Here is an 11,575-nt window from a genome sequence, read left to right on the forward strand (position 1 = left end):
TAAATGCAAGTATTACTTAATATTTCTCATTTTTCCCTCAAAAAAACCAGAAGACTGGGTACACAGGTACCTAACCCATATATTTTTAAGTGATTTTCTTATTTTCAAATCAAATATATGACTATGATTTTAGATTAAATCACTTTATAGCAAACTTCAAAGAGCATGTAAACTTTTTTGCTGCAATAATTTGGAACTTGGTTTAAAACACACAGTCAGAATTTACTCATACAACACCCCCCCCACACGACCAACTTTTTTTTGAGACTGGGTCTTTTACTCTGTCACCCAGGCTAGAGTGCAATGGCACAATCATGGCTCACTACAGCCTAGCTCTCCTGGGCTTAACTGATCCTTTCACCTCAGTCTCCCAAGTAGCTGGGGCTACAGATGTGCACCACTATGCCCAGCTAATTTTTCTTTTCTTTTTTTTTTTTTTTTTTTTTTTTCAGAGAGATGGGGTTTCACCATGTTGCCCAGGCTGGTCTCAAACCCCTGGTCTCAAGCAATCTGCCCGCCTCAGCCTCCCAAGGTGCTGAGACTACCAATGGGAGCCACCACAGCCTGGCAGAAATCACCTTTTTAATAGGTAGGAATTAGGAGAAAAATCTGAACTAATTTATCCAAAGTGACATAAGGACCACTGAATTCAGTATAGGAAAAAGATTATTTTCATCTCTTGCTCCTTTCTTCTTCTGCTTGCCATTTTGCTATCACAGTGATTTAGAATAAGCAGATTTTGATTTGTAATACATGAGAGGAGGGAAGAAAATCAAAAGATGTAGTGCTATTTGACTGGAAGAACACATTATCATGTGATTCAGTCCCGCTCAACTTCACAAAATAATATAAATGGTTTAATTTTTCTCTAGGTCTATACGGCACCTGCCTCCATGATTAGAAATTCCACTCCCTGATGTCCCCATCTTAGTATATGGCACTAAAATCCATACAGTTTCACAACCCACAAATCAAGACTCATCCTTAATTCCTCCATCCTTTACTCCCCACATTAATCCATAAGCAAGCATAGTCAATTCTATCTCAAAAACAGATCTTGTATTCCCCTTCCTCTCTTCCTATCCACTGTCGTAATCTTAGTCCAGGCCACTATCATTTCTAACATGAATGAAAACAGTCTTCCTAACTGGCATCCATGCTTCCATCTTGTCCACCACCCTCCTCTGAGTGCATTCTCCACAAAGAAGCAAATGTTCTTCTTAAAATAAATTACAATGCTCCCCTGCTTAAAGCTCTTTGGTGGTCTCCCAAGTGTCTTACTCTGTTCTGGCTGCTGTAACAGAGTACCATAGACTGGGTGACTTATTTCTCACAGTTCTGAAGGCTGGGAAGTCTAAGATCAAGGCACTAGCAGATTTGGTGTCTGGGGAGGGCCTACTTCCTGGTTCACAGATGGCCATCTTCTCACAGAGCTCTCTGAGGTCTCTTTTATAAGGGTACGAATTCCATTCATAAGGGCTCTTCCCTCATGACCTAATCACCTCTCAAAGGCCCCACTTCCAAATGCCATCACACTGGAGAATACGTTTCAATAGGAGGACATAAACATTCAGTCTATAGCATCAAGGCACTTAAAAAGTAAAATTTAATCTCTTTACAAAGGCCTGCAAGAAACAGCGGTATCTGGTCTTGGGCCTTTTTCTTCAACTTCACTTCACACCACTCTCCCCACTGTACACATATTCCAACAAGCTGCCATAGATTCTCAGCTCCTCAAATACTCTTCCTATCCTTCCTATCTCAGGCCTTTGCACCTGCTATTCCCCACTTGAAATGTTCTTTCTCCCATTCTTCAAAAGGTTAGATCCTCCTCATCTTTTAGGTCTCAGCTCAAATGTCACCACCTCAGAAGGGCCCTTCCCTATAAATATCCCCTCCTCAAAAAAAAAATATTTGCCACTTTATCCTTTTGTATTTCTTTTTTGCAACGCTTACATCTCTGGCAATATTTTATTTGTCAATTTATTTTCTATTTGTCTCTACCACTGGAATGAATAAGCTGCATAAGGATGAGGACCGCATCTGTAATGTTCTTGACTACAACACCAGCATGTGGGATGGTACCAGGCTTGTAGCTAGCACATCTATGTTCTAAGCATTGGGAATATGGCAGTGAATAAAACAGACAAAAATCCCTCCCCTCACGGAGATAATATTTTATTGATTATTTAAGTAATAAACAAGGTAAGTAAATTATAAAGTATATTCAAAGGCAACAAGTGCTGCTACAGAGAAAAATAAAGCAAAGATGGCAAGGCAGAACCAGAGTGCTACAATTTTAAATAGGAAGTCAGGGAGCTCTCACTTGAAAAGGTCTTATTAGAGCCAAGATGTTAAGGAGCTGAGGAAGCCAACAATCCAAGAAAAGAAACCAGTAAGTGCCATGACCCTGAATGTGCAATGTGTCTCACATATTCGGGGAACAGCATGAAAATCAGTATGACCACAACAGAAAGCATTAGAGGGAAAGCTAGAAGATGAGGTCAGAGAAGTAACAAGGGGACAGAAACAGGGACTGATAGAAACTATAAAGGCTTTAGTCTTATTCTGAATCAGAGAGGAAGCTACTGGAACACTGTGGGCAGAGGATTACCATGAGCTGAATTACTTTTATCACTTGGGCTGTTATGCTAAGAACAGAGTATTCAGAAGGGATTAAGAATAAAGACAAAGAACACAGTACAATTATCCAAGTAAGAGCTGATGGTAGTTTGGCTGACAATGAGGCATGGTCAGACTGAATATATTTTGAAGCTAGTATCTACAAGATATCCCGTCATGCTTTCTCTGAAAGAAAGAGACATGTCAAGACTCTAGAAGTTGTGACAGCAATGGAAAGAACTGAGTTCCTACTTACCTAGATACACAAGATTTGAAAGTAGTAGGAAAGTATATCAAAAGTTAAGTTTTAGACATGTAACCTTTGAGATGTCTATTTGACATCCAAGAGGAAATGTGGACTGTGTAGCTGGATACAGAATATAGAGGACTAGGTGGAAGATGAAATTTTGGGAGTTATTGGTGTGTGTATATGTATATATGTGCTTTTAAGTACTTGGAGCAGGATGAAATCACCAGGAGGAATAAACAAAAAGAGCAGTCCAAGGCCTGAGCCTCAAGATTCTATAACATTTAACAGAAAGAGATGAAAAAGAACCAGCAAGTGAGACAGAAAAGAAATTACCAATAAGACTGAAGGTAAATCAAGACTGCAGTATCCTCAAAGCAAAATGAAGAAAATGTTTCCATTAAAGAAATGACCAGTAAGACTGAAGGTAAATCAAGAATGTGGTATCCTCAAAGCAAAATGAAGAAAACATTCCCAAAATGCTTCTTAATGTGAAGATCACTGGTAACATGGATTAGAACAGTTTCAGTGGAGTTACAGAGGAGAAAGGCTGACAAGCTTGGATGTAAGGCAAAATGGAAAGACACGAAGTAGTGATGTAGTGCAGACAACTCTTTCAAGGAGTTTTACCATAAAGGAGTTTTAATTTTATTTTTTGTTTTTTAAAGGTGGAAGAAATTACAGTATGACTGCATGCTTATTAAAACAATCTTGTAAAAATGAAAAAATTGGTGATGGAGGATAAGCAAGAAATGCAGCAGCGATGCCCTTCAGGTTAGAAGGGATGAAATCTAGCGAACAAGTTGAAGAGGTGAACTTAGAAAGAAGCAAAGATGATCCATCTATAGTAACTAGAGGGGAGGATAAATAAAGATGCTAGCAGGTGCGCAGATGTGACTGAGAGAGTTTATGGAATGAAATGACAGCCTGTGGGCCAAATCTGGCCTGCTGCCTATTTCTGTAAATTAAGTTTCATTGGAACACAGCCACACTCACTCATTTACATATTGCCTATGGCGTCTTTTGTGTTACAATAGCTGCACCAGAAACCATATGGCCCACAAAGCCTAAAATATTTACTATCTGGCCATTTACAGCAAAAGCTTGCCAACCTTGGTATAATGGAATAATCCAACTGTTACTCTCTGAGTTGAGTGTCAGATGTGAGGCTATCAGGAAAGAAGGTAGGCAAGGACATAAGAAACTACAGCATTTAATGAGAGAATGATACAATAATAAATTCTGTATCATCCCTAGTTTCTGGAGCCCAAAGTGAACATTCTATGAGTAATCAAGCATCACTTTAATTTTGTTCCTTATCTTTAAATAATTTTTTTTTAAATAGAGATGTGGTCTCACTATGTTGCCCTGGCTGGTCTTCAACTCCTGGGCTTAAGCAATCTTCCCACCTCAGCTGCTCAATGTGCTGGGATTACAGGCATGAGCCACCTCCCCAGCCTTTAAATGTTTTTACATCTATTGCTACATTAGCTTCAAACTGGCTTTATCTCTAAGGAAAAGGGTATGGCTTTGACTATTACTAAGATAACTCTCAAAAAGGGAAAAGAATAAATAAATATATATATATAACACGTCTTCTTACCTTTCCCTTTTTGAGAAAGGCTTATATATATGTATATATAAAATGGCATTCCAAGTTAAATGCCATTTTTCTAAAAAACCTTCAAGACAGATGAATATAAGAAGAGCTTTTGGCATAATGAGTAATTTTACAATATTTCATTATACTTAATTTATATTTTAGCATACAAAAATGACTTTATATTAAAAGAAGCAAACACATTTTTTCAAAGAAATCTCCATCTTAGTAGAAAGGGCCAAAATTTCTGCTTGGCTTTCCAAGTGCCTCATACATAGATTTATCAAAAACAGTCACCTTATTTTCCACTAACTCATTCCCAAAGAACACATATTGTTACAGTGAAACTACTAATCTCTACTCCAACCTGGATCAGCCTATAATCATTTTCAACTCTACCCCTTCTTCAATTATTCTCTGTACCTAACAAAGCCACATTCATAAGCAGAAACACATTTAGAAACACATTTAAAGTTATATGTTCTTCAGGATACCTTCCTAAATGGACCAACTTGCTCATTTCCTTCCCATCAAAATTGACTTAAAATACAATTGTGCATTCATTTATCTGCTTTTTCTTGTATATTAATCTGAATTCCTTAACTAGAAGTACTTCCAAGACAAGGAATTCTTCTTATTCTTACATATTACTTAAATGCCAAGCACCACAGTCATTATTCTCAACACGTTTGTTGATTTGTGCAAACAAAATAAATAAAAATGTGCTGTATGTCCACCATCCACTCAGTCTAGTATTCAGGCAGTTGCACATACTCATACATAGGTGACACTCAATAAATGTTTGTAGGTTGAATGAAAGAGGATTGAATGCATGCATAAATGATGAGTAAATAAAGGGAAACTTTCATCAGGTATAGTAAAGTGGCAAACTACAGAAGGACGTGAATGATCAATCTGAAGCTTCAGACCTCAATTCATAAAGGCCACATATTCATTACAACACTTCCTGCTGCAATACAATTCAAACCAATTTATACATAGAATTTTGGCCCAAGGACTGAGGAGGACACAAGAGTAGCTCACAAAATCAAAAGAAAACTAGGTACCACTTACCATGTTCCCTGAGATTGAAACTGGCACTACCACCATCCATCTCCCATCTCACGGCTTCACTTTCTCCCCCTATACAGATGGGCTTTCCATACACGTGGTAAAGAATGTCACCAGCACCTTCCAGATTAACAATTTCAGAGAAAAGGTAGTATCTTTCTCCTAGTATGCACCCATCAATTTCAAAAATGGATTCTGACTGGCTCTGCATGAATAACAGCATTCACTGTTGCAACAGGGATGACCAGGCTCAGATTATAAGACAGTAAGGCTTACTGACAGCCCACAAACCACTCAGAATAGGGGAGGGGTGGTTCCCTAAATGAAGAGATACTGAGTTGGCAAAAACAACATATGATCCGTCTTTTACCAGCTACGACCTTCAACAAAGCAATTTGAATCAGGAATTGATGATGAGCATACTACATTCTGAAATTATTTGACTTTCTTCATGAAATGAGACCCATGCGAAGCCCACTTAATTTTCTGAAACTTCGTATCATGTACCTTCATTCTAATATTCTGACACTTGTTTCATGCAGCCATACCAGTCACAACTTTATATTTTTAGTCAGACTTTGCTTGTAACTTTTCAATATAAATTAATACAAATCATTTTGGTCAATCATCATATAGCAGTCTCTTATTTACTTCAATGCAACTAAAGCTTTCATTCTTCATTACTCTTCCTGAGTAGTTTGGATCAAATAGTAGAGACTGAATATTCCTTAACCAAAATGCTTGTAAGTAGACCAGGCACAGTGGTTCATGCCTGTAATCCAGAGGCTCACGCCTATAATTTCAGCACTTTGGGAGACTGTGGCAGGCAGATCACTTGAGGTCAGGAGTTCGAGACCAGCCTGGCCAATATAGTGAAGGCTCTTCTCTACTAAAAGTACAAAAATAAATTAGCCAGGCATGGTGGCATGTGCCTGTAGTCCCAGCTACTCAGAAGGCTGAGGCAGAAGAATTGCTTGCACCCAAGAGACAGAGGTTGCAGCGAGCTGAGATCGTGCCACTGTGCTCCAGCCTGGGTAGGAGAGTGAGATATCTCAAAAAAAAAAAAAAAAAAAAAAGCTTGGAACTAGAAGTGTTTCAGATTTCAGGTTTTTGTGGATTTTGGAATATCTGCATTATATTTACTGGCTAAATATCCAAAATCCAAAATGTTCCAATGATTATTTCCTTTGAGCATCATGTCAGCACTCAAAAAGTTTCAGATTTTGGAGTATTTTGGATTTCAGGTTTTCAGATTTGGGATACTCAACCTTAGGAAAATGCTTAGCATTCAGCATTACTTTATCTCTTCAGGAATAACACAGTACCCATGTGACTCTCATGGTAAGAAGTCAAACAAATGTTATATACAGGACAAAGTTACTTAATGACATAAATGATAATGTGGTACCTAACTTAGGTCTATTGCTCTCTACTCTCTGCACATTATTTTCTGACAAAATCAAAACTCATGCCTTTGTAAAAAATGGCCCTGAACAGAAAGCCATTTGCTGGTGAAGTTCAGAGAAGAACATGGTTATGACAACTAATGCAATAATGTAAGGTGATATAGTCTACTTTGGATATTTTAGCAATTATATATACAATCTTATTCCTAATTTAGGGTTATAATTATGTGTATACTTACTGCATTTAAAGGAATTTTATGATACTGTAGTATCCAAGAATCTTAGGATTTCAAAGATCCCAGGACCTATCCAACACAAACAGTAGAGATATCTGTGTTTCCAGGGTAGAAAAAACATGCTTTTTACACGGGTACAATATTTTCCACTACATTTCTAAAGGTTTCCATATAATACCATAGATTTGTTGGCATATTTTTCCTTCTTTTTTGTCTATACCCAGCCATTCACATGATTGTCTACAAGAAACCAATCATAACACTATAGTGATTCCCAAGTCCCTTTCCTAATTCATAATGAAGATGCAATTAGTCATAATGTAAACATGTATCAGATGATTTTTCTTTAGGTACATTGCTTTGCACTTACTAGACCAAAACAACACTCTTCTGGCCATTCACATAGCTTTGAGACATCTACCTACCATCTTTATTACCAATGTTCATTACCCAGAAGCTTTTGATGCCACCTTTCTATTTAGAAGGATGATATAGTTAAAGTCATCTTTGGATCTCTAATAAAACGTTAAGTAATAAACTATGAAACCAAAAATTACTTTTTTTGCTTAGATTAAAATGAAAACTCATGTTTAAGTTTTATTTTGGCCAAAAAAATAAAACTGTAACTTATGAAAACTCATGTATATGTAAACTACAGACTGAATGTCTCTTATTTGAAATGCTTTGGACAGGAATGTTTCATAGTTCTCTCTTTTTTTTTTAGGATTTTAGAATATTTGCATTATACCAGTTGAGCATCTCAAATCCAAAAATTCAAAATCCAGAATGTTCCAAAGAGCATTTCCTTTGAGCACCATGTCAGAACTCAAAAAATTTTGCATTTTGGATTTTCTGATTTGGAATACTTAACCTGTATTTTACTTTATTTAGTCCAATATTAAAATGTATTAACTTCCTACTTAAATAGACTACATACTCCAGTATTTCAATCTTTACCATACCTCTTTCTTCAGGAACAAAAGGCACACAATTTAACACTTGCACAATGTCACAATCAGGAACAATGATCAAAAGAAGAGATGGTATCTGGAAATGAAGACCAAAATTTTAAAACTTTGACTGTAAAATCTGTTCAATTACACTAAACATGTAATGTAGGTGTATAAAGAAATATTAAAAAAAAAAAAAAAAAAAACTAAGAAAACCTCTCTACACTTAAGCATATATTATTGATGCCCGGTGATAACGTGTCATAAATTTGCAAAAGTCACATCCTAAAGCTGAGAATCAGTCTAACTCAATATCTTCATTTATTACAAGAAAAAGAAAACGAGGCTTGCCCAACGTCACAAAACTGGAACTAGTATCTGGGTCTGATTCCAACTCAGCTATCGTAACACCACAATACTAACCTTTAATGTTCATTTCTGGTTATCTAACATCCTATGAAAATTGCTCACCATGAGAAGCCAACACCCATATAGAACTGAAATACAGCCTACACACCTGGGACCAGATAATAAATAAAAATTTAAAGACAAAAACCCTTTTCTTCTGCTTATAGCACTATGCCACAAAACCTTCAGTAGCATACCTGAAGGAATATGGGCAAGATTCAAGTCTCCTACCATTTAGAAAAAAAAAAAAAAAAGTTGTATTAAGTGCTATAAAGTATGCAGTTACATAATCTTTCAATGAGAACAATTCTAAAAAACTACAGACAGAAAAGTAAACAAAAAAATACACTTAAAGGGCATTTAAGGTATATCTCAAAGTTATAGATTTAGGCTAAAGTATATTCCCTCTGTAATGTTTCAAGATATATAAACTTCTGGGATTACAGCATACTATTACCAGGGAGAAAACAACACAATCTGAAGTGTGACCATGGCAAAAAATTGAAGCATTTAAAAGTTCATACATTATCAATGTATATACTGGGTGTTCATTGTGGTGGTTGTCCTTTGTACTTCCATAAAACCAGATATAAAACATTTTAATTGATAATAATACTTATTTTCACTGCAACAAGAAGGAAACATTTGGTCGTGTAATAAAGCCACACTTTATTCTCCTCCCCCTTTTGTTAACAATTTCTGTATCTGGGGATGATCTAATTTATAGTTTTTATACCAAAAATCAACATTGTCCACTATGCTTACCTTCCCCAGGAAATCCTAACACCCTCAAAGTGTTAACAGAATGCAATGTCTCTTTATAAATTTCAGAAAAGATAATTTTGCTGAAAGATAGTGAATGCATTATAAATTTGCAGTTAAACTCTAAAAATGTTAGGAAATTGCACTGAATCAATTTAAATGTTTTATATCTATTAAACCTGAGAATACCAACCTTAGCATACACTTAAATCAGACCCCTTGCTGCAGAAAAAGCAATTTAAAAAGCACCAGCAACTAAATCTAATATTCGCTTTCCAATTAATAGAATTCCTATCCCGACGGTTTGGTGTCTTCACGTTTTATCACCGTGACAACTGTACAAACTTCAACATTCTTATGAATTCCTTGAACACTGACTTATTTTATTTTTTTTAGTGTTTTTTTAGACGTTTGACAACATACTCAACAATGTTTGCACTAATAAAGCAGCTCACATACACTACTTGCTCTCAAATTTAAACCTAAAAAGAAAACTGAGTCTTAACTGTTGCAGCCTGAACTTTAAAGCTACATCTGTTTGATCTGTCCACTTAAGAATTAAAACATTTTTCCGTATATACATTCACTCTACATGCTTTTCAATTACCACAGCCACCTAGGAAGAGACTCTACTTGACAAAGAGGACACCATGTAAAGAAAAGAGTCAAAATGGACCCTACATGTGAGAAAGCCAGTTACAAAGAAACCCATCTGCCACTGGGTGTGGTTGGGGTCTGCGGGGAAGAGCACCTTTGGCCAACTGTGGAGAAGAGCGAGCGCGTCAGGGAGCTGGGCATCTCTGCAAGAAATGGCCCCCAATGACCATGGGCTGGGCCCGCAATAGGGTCGCCGTCGAATAGGGCCTGCGAACCTATAGCTCGAGGGGTGCGGTCTGCGGGGTACCCTTGCTGTCTCCAGCAACCACGAAACCCGCCGACTGAGTGCTTCGAGCGCCGCGCGCCCAGCTTCGCCCCAAACACCGCGCCCGATCCGCCCCTTCCTCCGGGATTCCGCTGCCCCGCGGGGAGCGCGGAGGCACACTGTCTCGCACTCCCACCCAGCTCCTAGAATGTAGGAGAGTGTAAAGTTCGAAAAACCGGACGTAAAGCAAGCCCAGGTTAAGAAAGTACCCGTCGGCTCTAGCAGCCTGCAAAAGCGCCGGGCTAGAAAAGCCCCGACTTCTCTAGGAAAACTTTGCGGCAAGTTAGGCGGAAGCGCTGAATGGCCGGGACTATTTAACTGGCGCTTCCTCTCACAAGAGGCGGATCCCTGGACCTGTTTGGGGAACCCTGACGCCCCAAAAACTCGCCCTTTGCCTGCTGGCTGGCCCGCTAGAAGTCCCGGCATCCTAAAAGGTCTGCGCAGTCCCGCTCACGGGGAGTACCTGTCGTAGTCCCCATTGCCTGCGAGTCCCTGATGGCGGCCATTACACTTCCATCCGGGTATTGCCGAAAAGCTGATCGCAGCGCTACAAGGAGCGCACGCTACGGCGGAGGGATCTGCGCTGCACCTGAGACAAGCGGAAGAGAACGGAGGCCGGCAGGGTTCGCGCGCGGCCTGACGAGACTAGGCCATGGAGCTGAGTTCGCCGCTGACCTCTCCACCTAGCCCGCGGCCCCGGCGCGCCACTCCAGTGACCCACTACTTTTTTGCTCACCAGCAGCTGCTGATCCTACTGCCAGTGGAATGGCAGACAAACGTCCATTCTGTGCTCTCCAAAGTAGACACCAGGAGCAGGAACTGTATGCACTTGGCAAGCCCTTGCTGACTGGGAATGGTCTCCACCCTGAGATTTTAACCAGTTCCGGTTTAGCAAATGGCGCCTCCCCACCCCTTGCTTCTGACTCGCGGGTTTCAGCAGCTATTGCAGCCCATGTCAACGAAAGAAGCTGCCGCCAGTAGCTCTAGAAGACATATTGAATTCCAAACATGTACCTATTGAGTAATTTATCTCTAAACTGTCTTTACAATGAAGGAGGCCCTCATCCCCTTCAAAGGAATACTTCCCCTACCTCACAACAACAGGGCTGAACAAAGGTCAGTTAATATGGTTGGTTTTACCCCAAAGGCCAGTATGGCTCTTCTGTCCTTTAGAAATCCAACCTATTAATTTATACCTCCCTTTCTACATAAATTACCTTTCTTTTAAAAAGGGGGCAGGGGATGAGTGGCGGCCGATATTCAAGCAACAACAAAAAACTTTGGTGAGGAAGGATACACAATAAATTAAAAGTGTAACTATGATCAGATTTTTCACTTCTTTTTTTTCTAA

General features: G+C 38.8%; 1 protein-coding gene across 14 annotated transcripts in view; it reads right to left on the reverse strand.

Annotated features, from left to right (window-relative positions):
- Positions 1-11,082, reverse strand: part of ZNF518A (zinc finger protein 518A) — a 66,567-nt gene extending 55,485 nt beyond the window's left edge. For 5 of the 14 annotated variants that reach the window (XM_017502829.2, XM_017502816.2, XM_017502827.2 and 2 more), the window contains exons 1-2: positions 10,688-10,793; positions 8,145-8,229 (exon numbers count right to left, since the gene is read on the reverse strand). The gene's annotated coding sequence lies outside the window, so the exon portion shown is untranslated. The other 9 variants (XM_037729368.1, XM_017502824.2, XM_017502825.2 and 6 more) reach the window with 6 other exon arrangements.
- Positions 11,083-11,575: the final 493 nt, after the last annotated feature.

This window comes from Cebus imitator, unplaced genomic scaffold, assembly GCF_001604975.1.
Source record: "Cebus imitator isolate Cc_AM_T3 unplaced genomic scaffold, Cebus_imitator-1.0 Scaffold299, whole genome shotgun sequence".
Classification (NCBI taxonomy): Eukaryota; Metazoa; Chordata; class Mammalia; order Primates; family Cebidae; genus Cebus; species Cebus imitator.